This window comes from Oryzias latipes, chromosome 2 (genome assembly GCF_053564925.1).
Source record: "Oryzias latipes strain Hd-rR chromosome 2, Olatipes_Hd-rR_3.1".
NCBI classification, from domain to species: Eukaryota; Metazoa; Chordata; class Actinopteri; order Beloniformes; family Adrianichthyidae; genus Oryzias; species Oryzias latipes.
In genome coordinates, this window is record NC_136238.1 from 4,529,242 (window position 1) to 4,535,241 (window position 6,000).

General features: G+C 47.2%; 1 long non-coding RNA gene across 1 annotated transcript; it reads left to right on the forward strand.

Annotated features, from left to right (window-relative positions):
• Window positions 1–2,279: 2,279 nt before the first annotated feature.
• On the forward strand, window positions 2,280–4,774 carry LOC144983710 (uncharacterized). Its single transcript, XR_013647479.1, has 2 exons — window positions 2,280–3,555; window positions 3,872–4,774. It is a non-coding gene; the product is annotated as an uncharacterized LOC144983710 (long non-coding RNA).
• Window positions 4,775–6,000: the final 1,226 nt, after the last annotated feature.

A 6,000-nucleotide genomic window follows, 5' to 3' on the forward strand; every position in this document is an offset into this window, starting at 1 on the left:
GCCTTAGTTGGTCTTAGTTGTTGTACGGTCCTTAACTGTGGAACAGCCTGCCGGACAACCTCAGAGCCGCAGAGACTGTAGAGGTTTGTAAGAAGAGGCTCAAGACTCACCTTTTTAATTTAGCTTTTAGTTGATTTCAACTGCTAATTTATTCTATTAGTTTTAGTAGAGGTTATTTTATGTACAGTAATCCCCCTGCTGGGGTCACGTTTCTCACCCCCCCATGATGTGTGCTTTCTGTTTTTAATGTTAAAGCGCTTCAAGCTAAAATGCAAAATGCATGAGAAGCGCTATTTTATAAATAAAGTGTGATTTGATTTGATGAGTTTTTCAGCATCACTTTTGGAAAGTATAATTCTGATCTTAGCTATTTTGAACAGGTGAAAAAATGCAGTTTTCTTTTTTTTTTTCTCCTTTTTAACTTGTTCTGTCCAACAGCTGAGCAAACAGATTAGAGCTGAAGGCTTTTTGTGTTGGACAGGTTTTATTATCACAAAAAGAGGTTATATAGCTTCAAGAAACTAGAGTGTAGATTTGTATAAACCCCTTTTTGTCGTATTATTTTTTATTTATTTGTTACATTTAGTGTGTGTGGGGAGGGAGAGGGGAAGAATGTGAGGGGAGGGTGGAAGAGAGTAAAAGGAAGAAAGGTGAAAAGGTGGGGGATACAAGCACTGATTTGAATATGTTATTATTTTAAGCTGTAAAAATTATACCAGATCTGCCGGAAAGACAAATGTTACATCAAAGGTGAAAATCTGACACTAAGATGAGCGAAAAAAATCTGTCCATCAATACACTGTGGGTAAGGAGGAGGGATGAAGCAGACAGGGAGCAGTGGGGCAGTGTGCACGTGCACGTGGGGGTGGAGCTACATGCATGCTGCCGACGTGAACCGTGTGTTCATAAGGGGAGCCAAATCCTACCCAGCCAGACCAGCCAGACCAGGAGAGGGGAGGAGAGCCCCCCCCCGGCCAGGAACCCCCCAGCATCCGGACCCAGGCAGTCCGGGAGGGGGGGAGGAGGGGACCGCCCACCCCACCAGCCAGGCACAGAGAGGGCCCCCCTACAGGGGCCCCCCCAATGCCCAGAGGCATAAGCGAACCCAGTGTCCGGCCCACAGGCCACAGGACAGGAGCGCTTAGCCGTACCAGGCAGCAGCCATGGGGGCCACCGGGCGCCAGACACCGAGACAAGGGCCAAGGACGAAGCCAGGGCCCCCGGAACCCATGAGCCGTCCACCACCCGACCGGCGCCCCGTCTCCGCAAGCCAGCCGAGGCACGCGACCTAAGCAAGGATCGCCACGCACACACAGCCACCCCCCATAACCCTACAACCCTACACACTACAACCCCCCCCCCCGCCATAATATCTGAGCCCCCATCCCCAACCCTCTCAGTGCCCTCCCCTCTCTGTGATGGGGAGGGAAAGCCCCAGAGGGTGCCAGCGAGCCAGCCCCCAGGTCCGTCCCACCCATGCACTCACGCACACATACTCACAATCATCTGGTTACCCTCCCCACCCCCCGTCGCCACGCAGTAAGCCCCCCCCAGACGGCCGACCCCCAGGGCCGTATGCCCGACCATTCCCGCAGCCGACAGGATACCCATAAGCCCGGCCGCCCCGAGAGGACCAGGCGGGTGAAGACCGCCCCCCCCCCCAACCCCAACCATGCATGGAGGTGTGGGAGTGCTGTGTGTGTGCTGCAGGTAAAATAGGAGGTCCCCAGTGTGGGGGGCCCCACCGTTGCCAAGCCGCAGAGCCCCCCACTCCGGGGTCCCTTTGTGAGTGGTGTGTATTTGCTGTGTGTGTGCTGCTAGCATGCAGTGTGTGTCTAAAGTGGAAGTTAAAAATGTGAGTTAAAAATGCAGTTTTCCACGTCTGAGATCTGTGAGGCTTAAATGCTAAATCCTGGTCCAATCAAAGCTCTTCAGAACTTCTCTCTGGGTAAATGGTCTGGCTGAAGCGCTGATCTCCTCTGCCATCATCAAACTTGCTTCACTTTGTGATTCTGCACGGCTGAAAAGCGTCTGATGAAGTGTCTGATTCTTCATCTCTTCTGCTTTCTGGATCTTCTACTCTGACAGAAGAGGGATTGACAGAAAATGCTCTTTGTTCCTAATTCTGCCTCCAAGTGATTCTTTGTTGTATTGTATGGTGTGCGCTTGTGTAGCTTGCTAGCTGCTATTTTCATCTGTTGTTGTGAGAAGTGGGCAGTGTGTCATCAGTGCGGGTCCCCCCTGACTGAATGGACCAAGTTCCTGGACCTCCAGCTGCATCACTGCTCCTGAACACACTTTTCTGTCTCATTGCAGGTTGAAGTACTGCAGTTTGTCACAGATCAGCTGTGAAGTTCTGGTCTCAGCTCTGAAGAAAAACCCGTCCAATCTGACAGAACTGGACCTGAGCGGGAACCAGAACCTGCAGGATCCAGGAGTTCTTCATCTGTGTGGTTTTCTGGAGAGTCCAGACTGCAGACTGCAGACTCTGAGGTCAGACTCCATGTTTCAGTTGTGTTCACATCAATATGATGACAAAGTTGTGTTAGGACTGAACTGCAGACATGAGGCTCATCAGCTCTGCTCTGTGTCTTTGGTCCAAGAGACTCCTTTAAAGCGCGTGCAGAAGCAGCAGCCTCACGTGCACGCTCACATGCACTCTGAGTCCTGCTGTGTTTCAGCAGATGCAGCTGAGAGTCCAAAGGGTTAGGGTGACAGAGTCCTGCTGCAGCTGGATGCTGCTCTGACAGACACATCCTCCACAAACATCCTCACCTTTTCATCCACAAACATCATCACATCATCCATCAAAGCTCCCAGCAGCTTCTGACTCTTCATTCAGAGCTGAAGTCATGCTTGATCAGGGATCAATGTCCAACATTTGCTGCTGACTCTTCCTCATCACTTCCTTCTTCTCTCTGCTTTGATCTGTTGGAGCTGAAAGTCTCTGCTTGAAGGGCTGCAGCAGAGAAGGACTGGAAGATCATCTCCTGAAAACTGGGAGGAAGACTTTCCAGCATCCTGCTGCTGAAATTCTCCCATGATTCAGTGCTGTTTGGAGAAGAGCTGAGCAGAAAGAGGAAGTGGACTTTTTCTGCTGTTGCTGCAGAAACATCAGTTGGTTTGGATGCAGCCACAGGCTGATGTTTGACTTTCACACATCTGGACTTCTTTCCTGAAGCAGCTGCATGTTGTCCTGAATGTTCCTGAATGTTCTTCTTCTCTGCTTCTGCTGGACTCTTCTGATCTGCTGCTGTTGCTTCACATCTTTGGACTTTTTCTAAACTTTCTGATCTTCTTCAGCTCTGAACTCTTTAGAAGAAGTGAAGGATGAAAAACAGGAACTTTGTCTTTAAACTCAACTCTTTCTTCTGGATTCAGGTTGTGGGACTGCAGTTTGTCAAAGACCAGCTGTGATGCTCTGGTCTTAGCTCTGAAGTCCAACCCGTCCCACCTGACAGAACTGGACCTGTGGAACAACAACCTGCAGTCTTCAGATGTTCAGCAGCTCCAGGATCTGGTGGAGAGTCCAAACTCCAAACTGCAGACTCTGAGGTCAGTAGAGGGTTAGAGTCAGTCCAGCTGCTTCCAGATGTTTGGTCCTAAAGTTAGTCTGAGAGCAAAGATGCAGAGTTTCCTGTGAAGCTGCAGCTTCTCAGTGAAGCTCTGAGGAGAATGATGACAGGCTTCAGGACAACAGTCAGCCAATCAGAGCAGCAGAAGCTCCAACAGGTGAAGATGACAGGAAGCTGCTGCTCTGAACAGGACTGAAGCTCCTGCTGCTCTTTCTGCTGCTGTGCTGCATCACTGACTGACAGACCAGGATCAGGAGACACTCCTTCATCTCTGGCTCTCTACTTTCTCTCTGCAGGTGGATAGGAAAGAGCTATTGACACTGAAGTTCCTCCTGGAAGAGCAGAGAGGAGCAGCAGCAGCAGCTGGTCTGCAGAGATGTGGTGACTGGACGGTGTTCCTGGGAGGTGGAGAGCAGAGTGATGGAGGAATCAGAGGAAGTGGAGATGAGTGCCAGAGCTGCAGCAGGAACTGATCTGAGATCAGCTCCACTGTCTCTCAGTTATGGTGCTGCAGCTCCCCCAGTGGACTGATGGAGAACTGCACTTCCTCTAATTCTAACTTCTGAAACGTCACTATGGGGTCAAATTGTGAAGTTTGGTCGTTTCCTGCAAATAAACTCTGATATGAATTTGTAACAACAACCAGTAAATAGCTGGTAAACTAACCTGGCTCCAGTTAGTTTCCATTTTAAATAAAAAAGTTTCCTCTTGGTTCAAAGTAAACCTGGACGGTTTCTCTAAACTGATGTGGATGGAGGCCCTAGCTCTAGCTGGAAACACTGCTACAACGTGAAGGGGATTGTCATGGATGGTTACCTCTCAGGTTGGACACGCCCCTGACCAGGTGCCAGTGGTTGTATTGATGATTGAGGATCAGATAGAAGAGTTGGAGCAGCATAGCAGCCCCAGTCTGCAGTCTAACAGTGGTGACATCAGGCTGGGCTCATGGGCTGATTTGGAAGAGAGAGAAACTGTCAACTTTGTAGGGGAGAGCTGCCATTTTCTGTCAAATCCTTGTTCTCCTGTTTCTTTTAGTGGTCAGACAGTCAGCATGTAGGTTTGGGACTTTTATTTTGTAGGATCTGAGGGAAGTTTGTTTTCTGCGTTTACTAGAGGTGTGTTCTGTTTGTTGTGTTCGCCTTGGCTCTCCCTGAATTTAAGATGCTCCTAGAATAAATTCCAGTTATTCTTTATCTCCACTTCTTTGTTTTTTCTACACATTTATCTGAATTATTTCACTTCTTTACGTTTTCTAAAGTCATGTGACGCTGCAGCGACTAAATCTGATGGATATAAACCAGAAATCCACAAAAACCAACAGAATCAAACAATAAAAATGTCCAAATGGATCTGAAATAGACATAAAAACTAGTTTGAATGATGTTTTTCTGCGTTAAATGAAGGAGTCACCAACGTGAAAAGAGGAAAAGTTGATTGAATCAGTGATGAACAGAAGCACAAATACAGAAAGACATCCTCAGCGGGGGGGTTACCAGCAAACAGCACCTTTAGCCAAAATAGATCCAGATGTGAGAATCAAACACTCCTCTACACACTGAAGCAAGCAGCTCTACAAAAGGTTCTGGTTCTGTTTGGAAGAGGAAAAATCCCAGCAGAACTTTAGTCATCAACAAGTTTAGGAAAACGTCTCTGCTGCAGAACACAGGAGAACCAAACCAACTCATGTGTCTGTGTGGGACTGGAAGTTCAGAAAAGTCCTCATGGCTTTGAGATGCTTTTTGGGAACAAACAGATCCCAGAGTGGAAAGCCCACACCATGACAGCGCCGCCTCCTTTAAGGCTGGAAGCTACATCTCCAAAATACACTTTGGTGGCTGTTTTGGAGCAGATGAGAACTTTGCTAAAAACGTCTGCAGCTAGAAAAGTACAACTCTGTTGGACAACGTGCTTTTATTTTGAAAATTACAATGACTTGGTTTCATTTAAAGTAGATTTATACATGTGTGTATTTGTTATTTACAATGATGTTCTTATTGCAAACCTGAAAGTGAATCCTTGGAAAATGGCATCATGTGAAATAAAGTTTGAATAAATAATTAATAATCAACACAGAGCGCTGTGTGTCTGCGGGATGTTTGTATGCATTTATACACGCCAACATATCCCAGAATTCCCTGGTTTCAGCGCCATCATGTTTTAAAAACAACTTTATTCCACAAAAAGGAAATAAATCCAGTAGAAAACATCAAACTAAAGCTTGGTGGGTGATGCTAAAGCTGCTGACGCCCTCTTTTTAGATTTGATTATTATTGAAATATAATCATTACAAACTCTCAGACACAACCACACAATGATGCAAGGCACAGCTCTACACACACAAAACAACGTCTACATGTCTAAAAATCTAGAAATCTTTCAGCATCAATGACATTTCAAGGCATTTAACAATCTGGACTCTAGATCA